Source organism: Talpa europaea (assembly GCF_964194135.1).
Source record: "Talpa europaea genome assembly, chromosome: 8".
NCBI classification, from domain to species: Eukaryota; Metazoa; Chordata; class Mammalia; order Eulipotyphla; family Talpidae; genus Talpa; species Talpa europaea.
This window is the reverse complement of record NC_140075.1, coordinates 8326793-8345407: the sequence shown is the minus strand read 5'-3', so window position 1 is coordinate 8345407 and position 18615 is coordinate 8326793.

Here is an 18615-nt window from a genome sequence, read left to right as displayed (position 1 = left end):
GGAATTAATGTTTCTGTGTCCTTTGGGTAAATACCTAAGAATGGAATTGCTGGATCATATGGAAACTCTATGTTTAGTAGATCCAGAAATCTCCACACAGCTCTCCATCGTGGTTGGACCAGTTTGCACTCCCACCAGCAGTGCAGGAGAGTTCTTTTTTCTCCATATCCTCGCCAACATTTGTTGTTGCTAGTTTTTTTAATATGTGCCTTTCTCACTGGTGTGAGATGGTATCTCATGGTAGTTTTGATTTGCATTTCCCTGATGACAAGTGATGTTGAACATTTTTTCATATGCCTGTTGGCCATTTGCATTTCCTCTTCAGAGAAGTTTCTTTTAAGCTCTTCTGCCCATTTTTTGACTGGATTATTTTCTTGGTTTTTGTTGAGTCTCATCAGCTCTTTGTAGATTTTATGATCAACCCTTTATCATTAGTGTTATGTGCAAAAATTTTCTCCTAGTCAGTGGGCTTTCTCTTTATTTTTGTTATTGTCTCTTGCTGTGCAGAAGCTCTTTAATTTGATGTAGTCCCAGCTTTCTATCTTTGCCTTCACTATCACTGCTTTGGCCGATGCTTCTGTAAAGATGTCTTTGAGGTGCACATCATGTAATGTTTCGCCTATATTTCTTTCTATATATTTTACAGTTTCAGGTGTTATGTCTAGGTCTTTAATCCATTTTGAGTTCGTTTTTGTGCATGGTGTTAGGTAGTAGTCAAGCTTCATTCTTTTGCATGTAGCAACCCAGTTTTCCCAGCACCATTTATTGAACAAACTTTCTTTGCTCCAAACTTTGTTTGCTCCTTTGTCAAAGATTAGTTGACCATAAATCTGTGGGTTTGTTTCTGGATTTTCTGTTCGGTTCCATTGGTCCATGTGTCTATTCTTGTTCCAGTACCATGCAGTTTTAATGATTATGACTTTGTAGTATAGTTTGAAGTCTGGGAGTGTGATGCCTCCATTCCCTTCTTTTTTTTTTTTTCAGGAGAGCTTTGGCTATTCGGGGTTTTTGGTGATTCCATATGAATTTCATCAATAACTGTTCTATTTCTTTTTTTTTTAATTAAATCTTTTTTTTAAGATTTATTTATTTATTTATACAAGCACTGGGTACAGTCAGAAGCGCAGGAGGGTGAGAGAATTCACCAGAGCCAGAGCAGGGAGCAGAGCAGGCAGAAAGACCGAAGTACACTGCTAAGGGGAGCAGCGGGCGGCTGCGCACCATGCGGGACACTCCTCCAGTGGCCAGGGAGCAACTGGGGATCGAACCGGCACTGTAGAGGCTGAGGGCAGCTTCACAAACCAGCACTTAACCACTGCGCCACCGGGGAGGCCCAATAACTGTTCTATTTCTTTGAAGAATGTCATTGAAATTTTTATTGGAATAGCATTGAATCTGTAAATTGCTTTTGGTAGGATGGCCATTTTGATAATGTTAATTCTTCCAATCCATGAGCAGGGGATGTCTTTCCATTTCTTGTGTTTTCTTCTATTTCTTTTAACAGGTTTTGTAGTTTTTTTGTTTTTTTGTTTTTTTTTTTTGTATAGGTCCTTTACCTCTTTTGTTAGGCTTATTCCCAAGTATTTGATTTTTTTTGTTTCGATAATAAAAGGGATGCTTTTTTTTATTTCTTCAGATTTATCGTTTGTGTATAGTAAGGCTACTGATTTTTGCATGTTGATTTTGTATACTGCCACTTTACTAAACTGATTGATTAGTTTAATTAGTTTTTCTGTGGTGTTTTTGGGGTTCTGTATATATATATATATATATATATATATATATATATATATATACATATCATCTGCGAATAGTGATATTTAACTTCTTCCTTCCCTATTTGAATTCCTTATATGTCTTTCTCTTGTTTTACTGCTCTGGCTAGGACTTCCAGTATTATATTGAAAGGCAGTGGTGAGAGTGGACATCCTTGTCTTGTTCCAGATCTTAATGGAAATGCTTTCAGCTTTTGCCATTGAGAATGATACTGGCTATGGGCTTGTCACATATGGCCTTTATGATGTTGAGGTATGTTCCTTGTATCCAAGGAATTTCAAGGGCCTTTATCATAAATGGGTGTTGTACTTTGTCGAAAGCTTTCTTGGCATCTATTGATAATATCATGTGGTTTTTATATTTCTTTTTGTTGATTTGTTGGATAACATTTTGTTGTTGTTGTTGTTGGATAACATTGATTGATTTTCAGATGTTGAACCATCCTTGTGTCCCTGGAATAAATTCTACTTGGTTGTGGTGAATTATCGTGTGGATACATTGTTGGATTCTGATAGCTAAAATTTTATTGAGGATTTTTGCATCTGTGTTCATCAGAGAGTTTGGCCTGTAGTTTTCTTTTTTGTGTTGTCCTTGTTTTGTTTTGGTATTAGTGTAATGTTGGCTTCATAGAGTGTGTTTGGTATTATCCCTTCCTTCTCAATTTTTTTAAAAGATTTATTTATTTTTTTGTTTGTTTGTTTATTTATTTATTTATTTATACAAGCACTGGGTACAGTCAGAAGCGCGATAGGGTGAGAGAATTCACCAGAGCCAGAGCGGGGAGCATAGCAGGCAGAAGGACTGAAGTACACTGCTGAGGGGAGCAGCGGGCGGCAGGAGAGGTCTGCGCGCCATGGCCATGAGGGACCCTCCTCTAGTGGCCAGAGAGCAGCCGGAGATCGAACCAGTGCTGCAGAGGCTGCGGGCAGCTTCACAACCCAGCGCTCAACCGCTGCGCCATCGGGGAGGCCCTCCTTCTCAATTTTTTGAAAGAGTTTGTGAAGGATAGGCACCAATTCGTTTTCAGAGTTTGGTAGAATTCATTTGTAAATCCATCAGGTCCTGTGCTTTTGTTTTTGGAAAGGTTTTTGATTACCATTTCAATTTCGCTGCTTGTAATTAGTCTGTTTAGGTGTTCTATTTCTTCTTTATCTAGCTTTGGGTGATTGTAGAGTTGTAGGAATTTGTCTGTCTCTTCTAGATTGTTGAACTTTTTTGCATATAACTGTTGATAGTAGTTTCCGATTACTCTTTAGATTTCTGCTGTGTCTTTTGTGATTTCTTTTTTCTCATTTGTGATCCTATTTGTTTGTGCTTTCTCCCATTTTTCCTTTGTGAGCCTGGCTAGGGGTTTGTCTATTTTATTTATTTTTTCGAAGAATCAGCTTTTGGTTTCATTGATCCTTTGGATTTTTTTTAAGATTTGGTTTCATTTATTTCTGCTTTGATTTTTATTATTTCTTTTCTTCTACTGGTTTTGGGTTTTTGTGGTTGGTTCTTTTTCTAGTTCTTTGAGCTTTGAGATTAGGTTGTTTCTTTGAGTTCTTTCTTGTTTCTTGATGTTAACCTCTATTGCTATGGATTTTTGCTCTTATTACTGCTTTTGCTGCATCCCATACATTTAGGAAATTGGTGCCCTCCTTGTCATTTGATTCAAAGTATTTTTTAATTTCTTCTTTGATATTCTCATTAGTCCATTGGTCTTCTAGTAGTGTGGGTTTCAATCTCCATGAGGTAGGAGAGTTCCTTGCCTTCTTTTTATGATTTATTTCTAGTTTGATGCCTTCGTGGTCAGAGAAGATGGTTGGTATGATTTCAGTCTTGGTGGACCTGTTGATGTTTGTCTTGTGTCCCAGTATGTGATCGATCCTGGAGAATGATCTGTGTGTGCTTGAGAAAAATGTGTACTCAAATTTTTTGGGTTTAGTGTTCTATAGATGCCTGTTAAGCCCATGAGCTCTAGATCCTTATTTAGAGCTTTAGTGTCCTTACTTATTTTTTGTCTCATTGATCTATTTATTGTTGACAGTGGTATGTTGAAATCCTACTACATATGTGTTTTCTCTGATGTCTTTTCAGAGATAATAGTTGTCTGATATATTTTGGTGCTCCTTAATTTGGTGAGTATATGTTAAATGAGTGTTATTTCTTCTTGAAGTGTTGTCCCCTTGATCATAATGTAGTGACCATTGGGGTCTCTTTTTACCTTTTGGAGTTTGAAATCTGTTTTATCTGATATAAGTACAACTGTTTCTGCCTTCTTTTTTGGTCCATTTGCTTGTAGGATTGTTTTCCTTCCTTTTACTTTGAGTCTGTTTTTATCTTTTGTAGTTAAATGTGTTTCCTGTAGACAGTAAAAGGTTGGGTTTGTTTCTTAATCCGGCCTGTGACTCTGTGTCTTTTTATTGAAGAGTTTAGTCCATTTACATTTAGAGTTAATATTGATATGTTAGCGCCTGTATTTGCCATTGTGTTTGTCTTTCCTCTGAGTTTGTTTATTCTTTTAATAACTTTTTTTTTGGCCTTGTTTCGCTGTTATTCATCCCTCTGTTGGTTCTGGCTTTAGGACTCCTTGTAGTTTTTTTTTGGAGTAGGGGCTTAGTCGTAATGAAATTCCAGAGTTTCTGTTTGTCTGGGAAGGTCCTTATTCTTTCTTCCTAGTGGAAGGAAAGCTTTGCAGGATAGAGTATTCTTGGTTGGCATCTGTTTTCTTGGAGTCTATTGACTATGTCCCTCCACTCTCTCCTTGCCTGTAGTGTTTCTTCAGAGAAGTCTGATGTCAGCCTGATTGTTTTTTTCTTTGTATGTTATTTCTTTCTTCCCTCTTGTCAGCTTCATTATTTTTAACTTGTCTTGGATTCTTGGGGGCTTTACTATTATGTGTCTTGCTGTATTTTTCCTTTCATCATGGAAGGTTGGTGTTCTTCTTGCTTCTTGTATGTCTATTTTCAGCTCCTTATTCATGTTTGGGAAGTTCTCTTCATTTATTTCCTTGAATATTTTCTCTGTTCCTAGGTCTCTCTCCTCTCCTTCTGGGATGCCTATAACTCATATTTCCTTTCCTCATTGAGTCAGATAGTTCCTGAAGTTGTTTTTTTTTTAACCTTTTTTTTTAAGATTTCTTTATTTATATAAGCACTGGGTACAATCAGAAGCGCGGGAGGGTGAGAGAATTCACCAGAGCCAGAGATGGGTGCAGAGCAGGTATAAGGACCGAAGTACACTGCTGAGGGGAGCAGCAGGTGGCAGGCTGCGCTTCATGTGGGACGCTTCTGCAGTGGTTGGGGAGCAGCTGGGGATCAAACTGGCGCTGCAGAGGCTGCAGGCAGCTTCGCAGCCCCGCGCTCAACCGCTGTGCTACGGGGGAGGCCTGTTCCCGAAGTCTTTCTTCAGTCTTTTTTATTCGTACTTCTCTTTCATTTTCTGTTTTGGTTGTTTTTATTTCCGTGTCTTTGAGAGTGCTTATTCATTCTTCCATTTCCTCTATTCTGTTATCACTGCTTTTCCCAGTGTTCTTTAGCTCTTCTGTTAATCCTTTAATCTCCTGCATTTCCTTAATTTCCCTCTTTAGGGACTCAATTTCATTCTTCCCAGTGTTGTTTTCCTTAATGACTTTCATCAGTTTTTTCATCTTTGCAATTTTGAATTCTCTTTTGGGAAGGCTCAGAAGTTCTTCCAGTTCACTGTTGTTGCAATCTCGTGGGTGGTTTTCTTTTTGTGGTGTGTCTTTTTCCTGAGGAGTTGCTAGGTTGCATGTAGTTTTTCTTCTCCCTGCTGCCTGTTTTCTAATTAGCACTATGTGTTGGGACACTGTGTCGCTGGTATTGGCTGCATCTTTTTGGTGTGCTCTTTCTGGGATTTCCGAAACTGGCAGTCCAATTGAGTCAAATACCGTTATGCCAGAAGTCCAGTGAGGCAGTGGTGCTTTGAGTATGTTAATGGTCGCTGTCACAGAATATCTCCTCCTTCTGCATTTGTTTAATTCCAAAGGTGTGTCCTGAAGTCCCACAGACTTCCCAGGAGGTGCGGTGGCTGGATTGCTCTCTGGGCTCCAAATCGCTGAATCCCCCTCTGGGCTCCAACTCCCTGCCAGGCAGGACCAGGCTTGTGGGGGCCTTCAGCTCACTTCTGGCTGCGCAGGGAGCTTCTCCCGGTTTAAAGCAGTCTTTATTTAAGGATGGTCCCTATTCTAAAATGGCGAGTTGGTGACGTACTTTCCTGCCCACGCACATTCTGCCCTAGCCGTGGATGCCCGCTCCCCCTCTGGGCTCGGACTGCTGGCCAGAAAGGGCCCTGCATGGGGGTTCTTCCCAGCTCACCTCTGGCTGAGTAGGGTGCTTTCTCCCGGTTTCAAACAGTCTTTATTGAAGGGAGGTCCCTGTTCTAAAATGGCGAGTCGGAGACGCACTTTCCTGCTCCCACGCGTTCTGTCCTGGCTGTGGATGCCCGCTCCCCTCTGGGCTTGGACTCTAGTGTAATTGTTTATGCTTTAATTTACACCTTACTATTTTCTGAATCCCACATGTTTTTGGGGGACTTTGCTTCATTTCAGTGTTTTCACAGTATTTCTTAGTTTTTTGGAATCAAGGAAACATTGTTTTACCTTGCTGTATGTGATTTAGGGAGTAGAATCTCATCTCCTCAGATGTCTGTCACCACCACATGCACCAGCAGTGCATTGTGGGCTTCTCCATAGATCTTTGAACCCTTCCCACTTTCATATTCACACCCACTCTCCCCCACTCTTTAGTGCCCTCAATTCTGCAGTCCTGTTTCTAAAATTGATTTTGTTTGTTTTTCAATAGATTTTTTAAAATATTTATTTATTTCCTTATACAAGAGCCAGGGTACAGGCAAGATGCTTGGGAGGGAGAGAGAATTCACCAGAGACAGAGCGGGAAGCAGAACAGGCAGACTGACGAAATACACTGCTGAGGGGAGCAGCGGGCGCGACAGGGAAGTCTGCCTCACCATGTGGGTATCTCCCTGGCCGGCCAGGATTGAACCGGCACTGCAGAGGCTGCGGGCAGCTTCATAGTGCTGCGCTCAACCGCCTGCGCCACCAGGGGAGGCCCTGATTTTGGTTTATATTGTCAGTTTCTTGGCTTTCTTTCTCCAGATTCCAAATAGGAGTGAATTCATCCAGTAAGTCTTTCTCCTTCTGATTCATTTCACTGAGCATCATCCTCCCCCAACATTCCATCCTTCTTGTTGCAAATGGTCAGATGTATCCTTTGTAATGGCTCAGTAGTATTCCATATTGTCTATATACCACATCTTCCTTTTAGAATTATTTTTCACCCCTGTTGGCCAAGTCAAGTTCCTGCATTTATATCATTGTTTTCCTTCCAGTCACAATTGGGGCTTGAACCTCTCCTTGATTTCATGTTTTCCTCTTCTGCATTCAGTTCTGTCTTTGTGTGCTACACACATTCAGGGTCTCATGTCATGTTAGTGCATATGTTATATTACAGTGCTTCCCAATACATGTAGTTTTCTGTTAACGTTCTTGGGGCATTCTTTTCATTCTGTGATTCGGTAGACTCAGATCAATATTATTCTGATATTAGTGTGATCAACACGTCTCCATTTTCATGATCAGTTTTCAGATAATCTAGTTCCATACTTAACATTCCACATAGTGCACTGAAGTCTATGTTGAGTGTCATAGATGGGATTGAATTGGTCTTATTTTTATTTCATTCAGACACATATGCCATTGTAATGTGGACCTTTTATTTATTTACACACAAATTATTACTGAAAGGGAGGCCTTAACTTTACTAAAGAATGAGTCCTGTATTCTCAGCCATTTTCTACATCCTTCCCTCACTGTTGTATTTCTGTGTATATTTTAAAATTTTTTTAGAGATTTATTTATGCATACAAGAGCTGGGGTACAGGCCAGAGGCCCCTGTAAAGTTTTATTTATACAAGATTTATTTATTTATTTATACAAGAACTGGGGCACAGGCCAGAAATGCGGGGGGTAAGAGCATTCACCAGAGACAGAGTGGGGAAAACAGAACAGGCAAATCGACTGAAGTACACTGCAGAGGGGAGCAGTGCGTGAGACAGTAGAAGTCTGCTGCGCCATGTGTGTTGCTCCCTGGCAGACCAGGGATCGAACTCCTGCTGCAGAGGCTTTGTGTTGCTTCACAGCGCAGTGCTTAACCCCTTGCATCACCAGGGAGGCCCTCTGTATATTTTTTGACTTTTTAAAAAATTATTTATTTATACAAGCACTGGGTACACTCAGAAGTGCGGGAGGGTGAGAAAATTCACCAGAGCCAGAGCTGGGAACAGAACAGGCAGACCGACGAAATACACTGCTGAGGGGATCAGAGGGTGTGGCAGGAGAGGTCTGCACGCCATGTGGGACCCTCCCCGGCAACCGGGGATTGAAACGGCGCTGCAGAGACTGCAGGCAGCTTCGCAATCCAGCGCTCAACTGCTACGCCACCAGGGGAGGTCCTTTTTTTGACTTTTTGTGACATGCTTTTATTCCTCTCTCCTTTCTTGTTAGTGATTTCCTTCCTATTTCTCACATTTTGATGTTGATTGCAGTATATTCGTTTGTAATATTATTTACTCACCTTGTAAAGCATTGTCATCCAGCCTGTGCACACATCACATCATTCTCTGTTTTCATTTCCTTTTCCATGTATTTTACGATATCCTTTTTGTCATAGTGGGGATTACATAGCATGTTGAGAAGTTATGACAGCCGGGCCTCCCTGGTGGCGCAGGTGGTTGAGCGCAGTGCTGTGCAGCTGTCCACAGCCTCTGCAGTGCTGGTTCGATCCCCGCTGCCCTTGGAGCAACCCACATGGCAAGCAGACCTCTCCTGTCTTGCCTGCTGCTCCCCTCAGCAGTGTATTTCATCAGTCCGCTCTGTCTTTGGCCTGTACCCTGGCTCTTGTATAAATAAAAATAAATCTTTAAAAAAGAAAAGTTAGGACAAGTGAAAAACATATAAATTCAGCTGCATACCAAAACTCAACTGTTGAACATTTCTACCCCTACTAACATCACAAATTATGTCTCATTATATTTGTATTCTACCACACAGTTCTGTGATTTTTTTTGTTTGTTTCCATATTTTCAAATTCTTAAGCAGAAACACTATTTTTGTTGGTGGGATGTATATCATGCAGTTTTCTGTATTTGGTATGTATTCACCTTCCCCTAAAGACATTACCGATTCATAAGGTGTGTGTTGCTGTCTAGTGCTGATGTTACTTATTCTAACATCAGGCTGGTGAGCTTTATTTGGTATCAATTTTATGTATTAAATATTTAAAGTATTTCATCTTGAGTGCTGTGAGTGGGGTAATTCTTCCTTGCTGTCTCCCAGCCCTGTCTTCTCAAGACGACCAGGTCTCCATGCCACAGTCAGGCACAGAAGATTTGTTCCTAAATGTGGGACTGGGAGGAGATGGAATCGACGCTTTCGAGAATTTAGAATTATTGCGAAACCAGACATGTCAAGAGGCATGTGAAGAACACAAGAGCTGTTGCGATGAAGATTGCCAAGAAGGGAGATTTATCCACAATAGAATTCCTCCTGCAAAAGGTGATCCAGCATGTAAACCATATTGGGTAAAACACCATTTTACGTCTGTTGCATGTATAGATAAATATGTTTCTGTTAGCAAAAATCCATGTGACATTTTTAACAAGACACATTTTCAGAGAGGAATGTTGGAACATATGGGAAGTCCCCTAGTGCATAATGCAAATGATTATTCAAAACATTGTCAATGTGGGATAAATTTAAACTTTCAGTCAAGTCATTCTCAACATCAGAGAATTAGAAAGGAAAATAAAAAATCTACACAGGGTCACATTGAGGAGTCCTCAGAACTTCTCCAGCATCACACAGTTCATGAGAAACCCTACAATTGTAAAGGATATGGCAAAGCTACCAAATGGTGCCCAAGACTTACTGAACATCAGAGAGAGAAACCTTCCAAGTGTGAAGAGCATGGTAAAGCCTTGTATTGGCATCCACAGCTGACTAACCATCTAAGGATTCATGCTGGAGAAAAGCTTTACACGTGTCCAGATGGTGGTAAAGTCTTTCTAGGCTTGTGTCACCTTTCCCAGCATCAGAGAGTTCATACTGGGGAGAAACCTTACAGATGTGAGGAATGTGGCAGAGCCTTTAAACAGCAGTCACATCTTAATCAACATCACAGAATTCATACTGGGGAAAAGCCTTGCAAATGTAAAGTATGTGGCAAAGCCTTTAACAGTAAGTCAGATCTTGCTCGACATCATAGAATCCATACTGGGGAGAAACCTTACAGATGTGAGGAATGTGGCAAAGCCTTTAACAATAAGTCAGATCTTGCTCGACATCATACAATTCATACTGGGGAGAAAACTTACAGATGTGAGGAATGTGGCAGAGCCTTTAACCAGCAGTCAAATCTTAGTCGACATCACAGAATTCATACTGGGGAAAAACCTTACAGATGTGAAGACTGTGGCAAAGCCTTTAACTACCTGTCAGATCTTTGTGGCCATTACAGAATTCATACTGGGGAAAAGGCTTGCAAATGTAAAGTATGTGGTAAAGCCTTTAACAGTAAGTCAGGTCTTGCTCGACATCATAGAATTCATACTGGGGAGAAACCTTACAGATGTGAAGAATGTGGCATAGCCTTTAACCAGCAGTCACATCTTAGTCAACATCACAGAATTCATACTGGGGAGAAACCTTACAAATGTGAAGACTGTGGCAAAGCCTTTAATCGGAAGTCGAGTGTTACTCTACATCAGAGAATTCACATCAGAGAGAAATGTTAAAACTGTGAAGTCAATTTTTTGACTTTAGTCTTTTTTAACCAGAAGTCAAATCATCCTAAATATCAGAGTGTGAACTGAGAGAAACCCATTAATGAAAAGTGATGAATGGTCTGTCCAAATACAAATTCTGAAACCACCAGATTTTCATACTGGAAACTTGAAAGAAGTGAAATATGAGAAAGTAATTTATTACAAAATTTGGATTCATATTAAGACATTGCAGTACAGTCGGAAGTGAGTAACACTTATCAGACATTCCTTAATGAGAAGATTGTTATGGAGCCTAAACCAACATTAAAACACTAAATATTAGCATAATTGAATAGCTCAAGAGGCCTTCCTGGCAGTGCAGAGGGTTAAGTCACAGCACTATGAAGCTATCTGTAGCCACTGCAGCACGAATTCCCCAGCCAGGGAGCTGACCACATGGAACAGCAGACCTGTGCTGACTTTGCTGCTCCCCTCAGCAGTGTATTTCAGTATACACATCTGTTCTGCTCCCCACTCTGTCTCTGGTGAATTCTCTCACTCCCACGCCTCTGGCCTACACCCCCATCTCTTGTATGCATAAATAAAATCAATGTTAAAAAAAATATCAAAGTTCAAGATGATGGTTTGAGAACACGCACAGTCATTTTCTGTGTCTTTTTTTTAACCAACCGTTCTTGACATTATGAAGAGACCTGATGAATGTAATTCAGCCCTAAAGCATGTCATTGTATGGCTTTCTCCTCATATGTAAGTCAAGTCATGTGTTTGAAAATTGCTGCTTCATACATCTAAGAGACCCTCCTAGTTGATGAATTTGTTCACATCTTAGTTGCTCGGGCAAATTCACGATGGTGTCACGTAACATGTATGAAGAAAAATCTAAATGGATATGCTGTCTGTGGTTGACTCAAAAGATTGATCTGAATCACCCAGAGGAGTTGTGGACTTCATTGTGGACATGAAAGTCAGACAGAAACATGCTGAAGTTCAAAGCATTTCATTATTTTCTCCTTCAGGGTATACACTGACAGTTTATTAAAACGCTCATGTTTCTTCACGGTAGTAATCGAGATCATGAATATTACTTGATGCTGTTGCCAGAAGAAATCTTCACTGGCACATGATGATAGTGCAGGTGAGTTTTCATAACAGGGCGTAGAATTCTTGCCCATTCACATTAGCTGAGTCAAGCGTCTCTGTGTTGAACAGAGTGACTCTGAGTTCCCGGTATCGGACAAGATGCTTCTTAAATGCCAAAATCTTGATTTTGACAAAAGAGCACACAGTGGTTTCTGAATGTCTTATTTGGACTATATGTGAGCTTACCGTATATTTTAATAAAGCTGATTTCCTTTTTAATGTGGTCATCCTGATGCGTACTTGATAATAGTTGTTGATCCTCAGTATTAGCCTCTCCCTCCATTTCAAAACTGTAGGTAACAGAGGGGAACAGCAAGCGGGTTGTCTACACAGTGTCATTTATCACTAGCAGGCTCTGTTCTCAGATACCTTATATCTCAAATAGTTTTGATGAATTTTGCAACAACTACACATTCTTTTTGTTCCGTTAGTAACCCTGGACATTGTCATGAGTGTATAGAATATAATGTAGGATTATTTTTAAGAATTTTGCCTGACACTCCATGATATTGGTGCTTTGCCATCAATTTTTGTACGTAAACTATGGGCCTGAAGTGACACTAGAACCCTTTTAGAGGTTCCTGCTATACTCTCCATGACACCCTTCAGGATCACAAGGAAATATAAATTCTTCACATGACTTCACATGCAGACATTGGCATGCCTCCCTATCTCTGTGGGTAAAATCTCCACAGAGCTGACAATAAACAATACTTAGTTACATTCATTAAGTAATACCTAATGTATTTCTCCTTTGAGTTTACCTGGAGTAATACAGTCTTCAGGACCTTCGTAACACTGCAGTTAGGGACCTTTTCATGGCCTACAAACACACACATGGTCACGGTTTGGATGTATTTTGAATCCAACACGTACATTAATTGAGACATTACTCAGGAATGACAGTGGTTGGAAAGGAAGTGCGTGCTTGTTCATGTTGTGTGCAATGGGAGAGCAGGATGTGCGTAGGGAAGCATGTCCTGATGTTCTGGCGTGGGCAGCAGTTGCCTATTTTTAGAAGAGGTGAATCCTTCTAAAGCGGGACTGTTTGTACGCGGTGTCTGGCGGGATGGAGGCGTCCTCCATTACATTTCGCGAAAATCAGGCGACTGTGAGCAGCTCTCACTAAGACCTTTTAAGAAATTGTATGGGGCCTCCCTGGTGGCGCAGCGGTTGAGCTGCCCGCAGTCTCTGCAGCGCCGGTTCGATCCCCGGCCCCCGGGCGACGGTCCCACATGGTGAGGCAGACCTCTCTTGTCTCGCCCGCTGCTCCCCTCAGCAGTGTACTTTGTCAGTGCCTGTTCTGTTCCACGCTCTGGCTCTGGTGAGTCCTGTACCCAGTGCTTGTATAAATAAATAAGTAAATAAAGAAATAAAATAAATTGTATGAAGGGACTTTGGCTCAGCCATGGCAGCCCAGCAGATTTTGGGGAGCAAGGTGATGCAGGGATGAATGGGGTGTTAGAATACCTTCTGCTGCCCACCTGGCAGGCAAAGACTAAACATGGAAATGCCTTACAAAGAGCTTGAAATAGATGGTTGGCCACGGAGTCGTACCTGACTGAGGCTGCAGCTCTGAACTAGGAAGGAGTGGAGTGGTGAAGAACCCCACTTGGAATCCAATTATAGGATTCCACGAGGTCCCTATTTAAGGAAGATTTATTTTTATTTCTGCATGCAAGAACGGGAGTCTAGGCCCAAGGTTGGGGGGGGGCGGTTTGAGAAGATTCACCAGAGACAGGGTGGGGAGCAGATGTACTGACATCCAGTGCTGAGGGGCGCGTTGGGGAGACAGGAGAGGTCAGCTGCGCCCTGTCGTCAGCTCCCTGGCCAGCTGGCCGGAGAGGGCAGTCAGACCTCAGTGGCTGGTGAGAGGGTGACAGCGCTGAGCCTTAACCCCTTCACCCCCGGGAGACCCTGTTCAGCTCTTTTTCACTGCAGCCCGGACCCAGTTCTCACCCCGCAGTTTTCAGGGGCCCGCCTACCCGTCCATTGTAACTCAACCTCTGCTCATGCCACCTCCAGGCTGCAAACCCAGCACACAGATGCACGCGACGGGCGGCGCACGGGATTGTGGGAAATGTAGTCTCCTGAGCCCACGTGGGTCCAGGAAACGGCTCTGGGCGGGGCCTCCGGGTTCTGCGCAGGCGCGGCCCCGCCCCACGGCGGGACATAAGGGGCCTCCACGCGCCGCGGCGTCACAGTTGTGCGCGGGCGTGTCTCGGGGGCCGGGCTCTTGGGCAGCTGAGGCGGGGCGAGGGCGAGGGCGGGGGACTGGGCCTGCTGGGTGGGGAGCAGGGGTCCCGGGCGTGCGGGGTGTGGAGTGAGGGGCCTGGCCGCGTGGTGTGGGCAGCGGGGGGGAGGGCCCGGGTGCGCGGGGTGGGGAGCGGGGGCACGGGCGTGTGCGGTGGGGAGCAGGGGCGCCCGGCCGCGTGGTGTGGGCAGTGGGGGGGGGAGCCCGGGTGCGCGGGGTGGGGAGCGGGGGCCCGGGCGTGTGCGGTGGGGAGCAGGGGCGCCCGGCTGCGTGGTGTGGGCAGTGGGGGTCTGGGGCACGTGGGGTGGGGAGCGGATGGAGAAGCGTCGGGTGAGGCCTGAGGGCGGGCGTGGGGGGAGCCCGGGCCCCTGGACGGCGCGGGGGGGGCGCGGGTGAGGGGGTCTTGGGGACCCCGCTATGGACACGGGGAGCCCCTCACCGGACCCCTTCGCGCTCCCCGGAGTTCTGGACGTGACGCCGGCGGCGCGCGTCGTGGGTGAGGAAGCCTCCCACGTCCCCGCCTTTCAGACGCGCGGGGCGGGACGTCGGGTCCTGATGGGCGCCCCGCGGCCGTTCCCGGGGTTTGGGGGGCGTCTGCATTGCAGCCGATTCCCGGGTGTGCGCGGTGTGACTGGGGGATGGAGGCCGAGGGGACCCTCCGCCTGGCTGAGGCTGGCTGAGAACGTCCCGGCCTTACTGGGGGATTCCCCGGTGCGCCGGGCTGTGTCTTCCCGGGGGACCGCGTGTTCTCCCGAGCGCTCTGACTGCCTCCGGGCCTCGCCCAGGGCAGGTCCACGCCGTGTCAGGGGGTGTCCACGGAAACCGAGGCGGGAAGCGGGGCGCACCGAACCATTTCTGGGAGCGTCCTCGCAAAACAGCCCATCAGGGGCACCTTTCCCATGAAACAGTGGTCAGCGGTTTTGCATGTGACTAACCATCTTCGGAAACGTTTAAGTTTCTGAACTTTGAATTTCTTGGATCATCACTTGTGTTTCGACGCAGGAGGCAGGTAGGACGGGCGGGGGCGGGGTGTGGGAGAGGGAGGGAGGAACCCCATCCCATGGAAGTGTGAGCACAGCTGTCAGCGCGGTGACTCTCTGGGCTCCCAGGCAGTGTGTGGTGCTCTGGGCAAGACACTCCGGGGCCCCGTGCAGCTGCCTCCGTCCTCTCTGCTGGACTCCAACCCTCTCCCAGCGCCGCCTCCAGAGTCCTCGCGCATGTGAGAGAGCAGCAGGCAGTGACTCCATCTCTGGTGAGTGATGTATTTGCATTAGCTTGTGGTGCACTTCATGGGAGTTCATGACCTGAAGTGTAAATTAGAAACATAGCTTTCTTGAGGGAACCAACATCACAGGATAAAGGTCTAGATCCAGGAAATCACATGTCCAGCATGCGTGGAGATTGGGCTCTGCTGTGATGCTCATGCATCAAATTCTGGTTGACATCGATGATAGTGTGGGCTGTGGCTCTTCATCCCGCTGGACAGAAACACTTCCCAGCTCTGCGCTGCTCAGGTGCGGGGTGAGGGAGGATGAGGAGGGGCCTGAGGACCCGAGTGCAGATGGGGGTGAAGGAGCCACGTGTCATTTGAAAAGGACAACTGAATTTTTAAGGTTTCTGTGCAGTTGCTAAAACCTATACTGTGTCCCAGGCCACTCTCGGAGACTTTCATGCAGGCGTCAGTCTTGGCACATGTGACATTGAGTCCAATGGGGCGTCCTTACATACCTGCCCCTGCCTTTCTCTCAGGTGGTCTGTAAACCCCAGGTGCCCAGTCGGCTGTTCAGGGTCCTTTTTTCTGGCCATTGTTTCCACTGCTCCTGAGCATTTCTCCTTGGTGTGGTCTGAATGCACTTCTAGTGACGCTCATTACATCCTACAATAAGTCCACTTCCACTTCTGTAGCCTTTTTCTCCCCAAATTTCCTGCCATATTTGACAATATCATGTATGACCTTGGGGAAATTTTGGTTACTTTTTTTTTTAAAGATTTATTTTATTTTATTTATTTATTTGTTTATTTATTCATACAAGCATTGGGTACAGTCAGAAGCGCAGGAGGGTGAGAGAATTCACCAGAGTCAGAGCGGGGAGCAGAGCAGGCAGAAGGACCGAAGTACACTGCTGAGGGGAGCAGCGGGCGGCAGGAGAGGTCTGCGCACCTGGTGGGACCCTCCTCCGGTGGCCACGGAGCAGCCAGGGATCAAACTGGCACTGCAGAGGCTGCGGGCAGCTTCGCAACCCAGCGCTCAACTGCTGTGCCACCGGGGAGGCCCAATTTTGGTTACTTTTTAATTGTTTAAAATCTTGGGCCTCCCTGTTGGCGCAAGGAGTTGAGACACAGCCTATGAAGCCATCTGCAGTCAGTGCAAGCACGGGTTTGATCCCCAGCCAGGGAGCAACCCACATGGCACAGCAGACCTCTCCTGGCTCACCCGCTGCTCCCCTCAACAGTGTTTTCGGTCTGTCTGCCTGTTCTGTTCCCTGCTATGTCTGCCTGTTCTGTTCCCTGCTCTGTCTCTGGTGAATCCTCTCGCTGGCCCCCCAGACACTTCTGGCCTGTACCCCAGTTCTTGTGTGCATAAATAAATATTTCAAAAAAACTTCCTATACTTGTTTGCATGTTTACTTCCTTTTTTTTAAGATTTATTTATTCATACAATAACTGGGGTACAGGCCAGATGTGCGGGAGGGTGAGGGGATTCACCAGAGACAGAGTGGGGAACAGAACAGGCAGACTGATGAAATACACTGCTGAGGGGAGCAGTGGGCGACACAGGAGAGGTCTGCCGTGCTTGTGGGATTCTCCCTGGCCTGCCAGGATCGAACCTGCGCAGCAGAGGCTGTGGACAGCTTTACAGTGCAGCGCTCAACCACCTGCGCCACCAGGGAGGCCCTGCATGTTTACTTCTTTTACTTATTTTTGGCTTCCTCAGTCTGTCTTGACATGTGTGACACTGAAAGCCTTCTGCTGAAATAGTGGTCAGTTTTCTCTTACATTCCTAATAGGTTTTGCCCTACCCTTTTTACCCCTGTACCAAACCACCCTGGCCCATCCCCCTCCTTTTCTTCTCCACCCTTTCCTGCTTCCCACTGGTGGTAACCTTTGTCTTCTTTTTCCCTCATTCAAGTTGTATTCCTGCTGTATTTTGCCTGTAAATGTATTTTGGGTTTTTATATTCCACAGATGAGTGAAGCCATCTGATACATGTGTCTTTACTTTTTGACTTATTTCACTCCAGGTAATCACGGCCTAGTACATCCATTTTGTCCTTGGTGCACCACTTGCTCTTTCTTCACAGCCCTGCATTGCTCCCCTGCGTGTGCTCCACCCTTCCTGCCCCTGCCTCTGCTGACGGGATGTAGGTTGGGCCATGAATGGGCAGTTGGGAACAGAGCTGTTCTGCTCATGGCTGTAGATAAATCTTTTTTTTTGTATTTGAGATTTCACTTTTCAATATATAACTTACAGAAGTATTGCTGATCATGTGGAATTTCCATTTTTATTTCGTTAAACCTCTGCACCATTATCCACAGAGACTATACCAACTCTCATGGCCACTAACCGTGGATGAGAGCTCCTTATTCTATGTATCCTCTCCACCGTTCTGAATTCCATTCTTCTTTTTTATTTGGGCCATTCTCAAGGAGTGAGGTGGCATCTCAGTGTGGTTTTAATTTACATTTCTCTTACAGTAAGTTAAGATGAACATTCCTGTTTCTGTAGGACATTAGAATTTCTTCTCTAGAGAAGAGTTTATGTACTTCCTTTGTCCATTTTTTATTTTTTTTTGGTGTTGTTGGATTTATGATCTGTATATATTTTTAACAAGATTTATTTATTTATTTATACAAGTACTGGGTACAGTCAGAAGCACGGGAGGGTGAGAGAGTTCACCAGAGCCAGAGCAGGGAGCAGAGCAGGCAGAAGGACCGAAGTACACTGCTGAGGGGAGCAGCGGGCGGCAGGAGAGTTCTGTGCGCCATGTGTGACCCTCCTCCGGTGGCTGGGGAGCAGCTGGGGATCGAACCAGTGCTGCAGAGGCTGCGGCCAGCTTTGCAACCCAGCGCTCAACTGCTGCGCCACCAGGGAGGCCCATTTTTTAAATTATTTTTTAAAGATTTATTTATTTTTATAAAAAAACTAGGGTACAGGCCAGAGGCACAAGAGGGTGAGAGAATTCACCAGAGACAGAGTGGAGAGCAGAACAGGCAGATGGACTGAAGACACTGCTGAGGGGAGCAGCGAGCAAGACAGGAGAGTCTGCTGCGCCATGTGGGAATCTCCCGGGCCAGCTGAGATCAAACTGGCACTGCAGAGGCTGCAGACAGCTTCATACGGCTGTGCTCAACCCGCTGCACCGCTGGGAAGGCCCTGTCCATTTTTTTTTATAAAGATTTATTTATTTGGGCCTCCCCAGCAGTGCATTGGGCTCAGCGCTGCGCTGTGAAGCTGTCCGCAGCCTCATTAACGCCGGTTCAGTCCCACACGGCCAGCGAGGGTCCCACGTGGTGTGCAGACCTCTCCTGTCACACCTGCTGCTCCCCTCAGCAGTGTATTTCATCAGTCTGCCTGTTCTGTTCCTGCTCTGTCTCTGGTGAATCCGGAGACTAAGTTACTTAGTCTAGGTACTAAGTTAC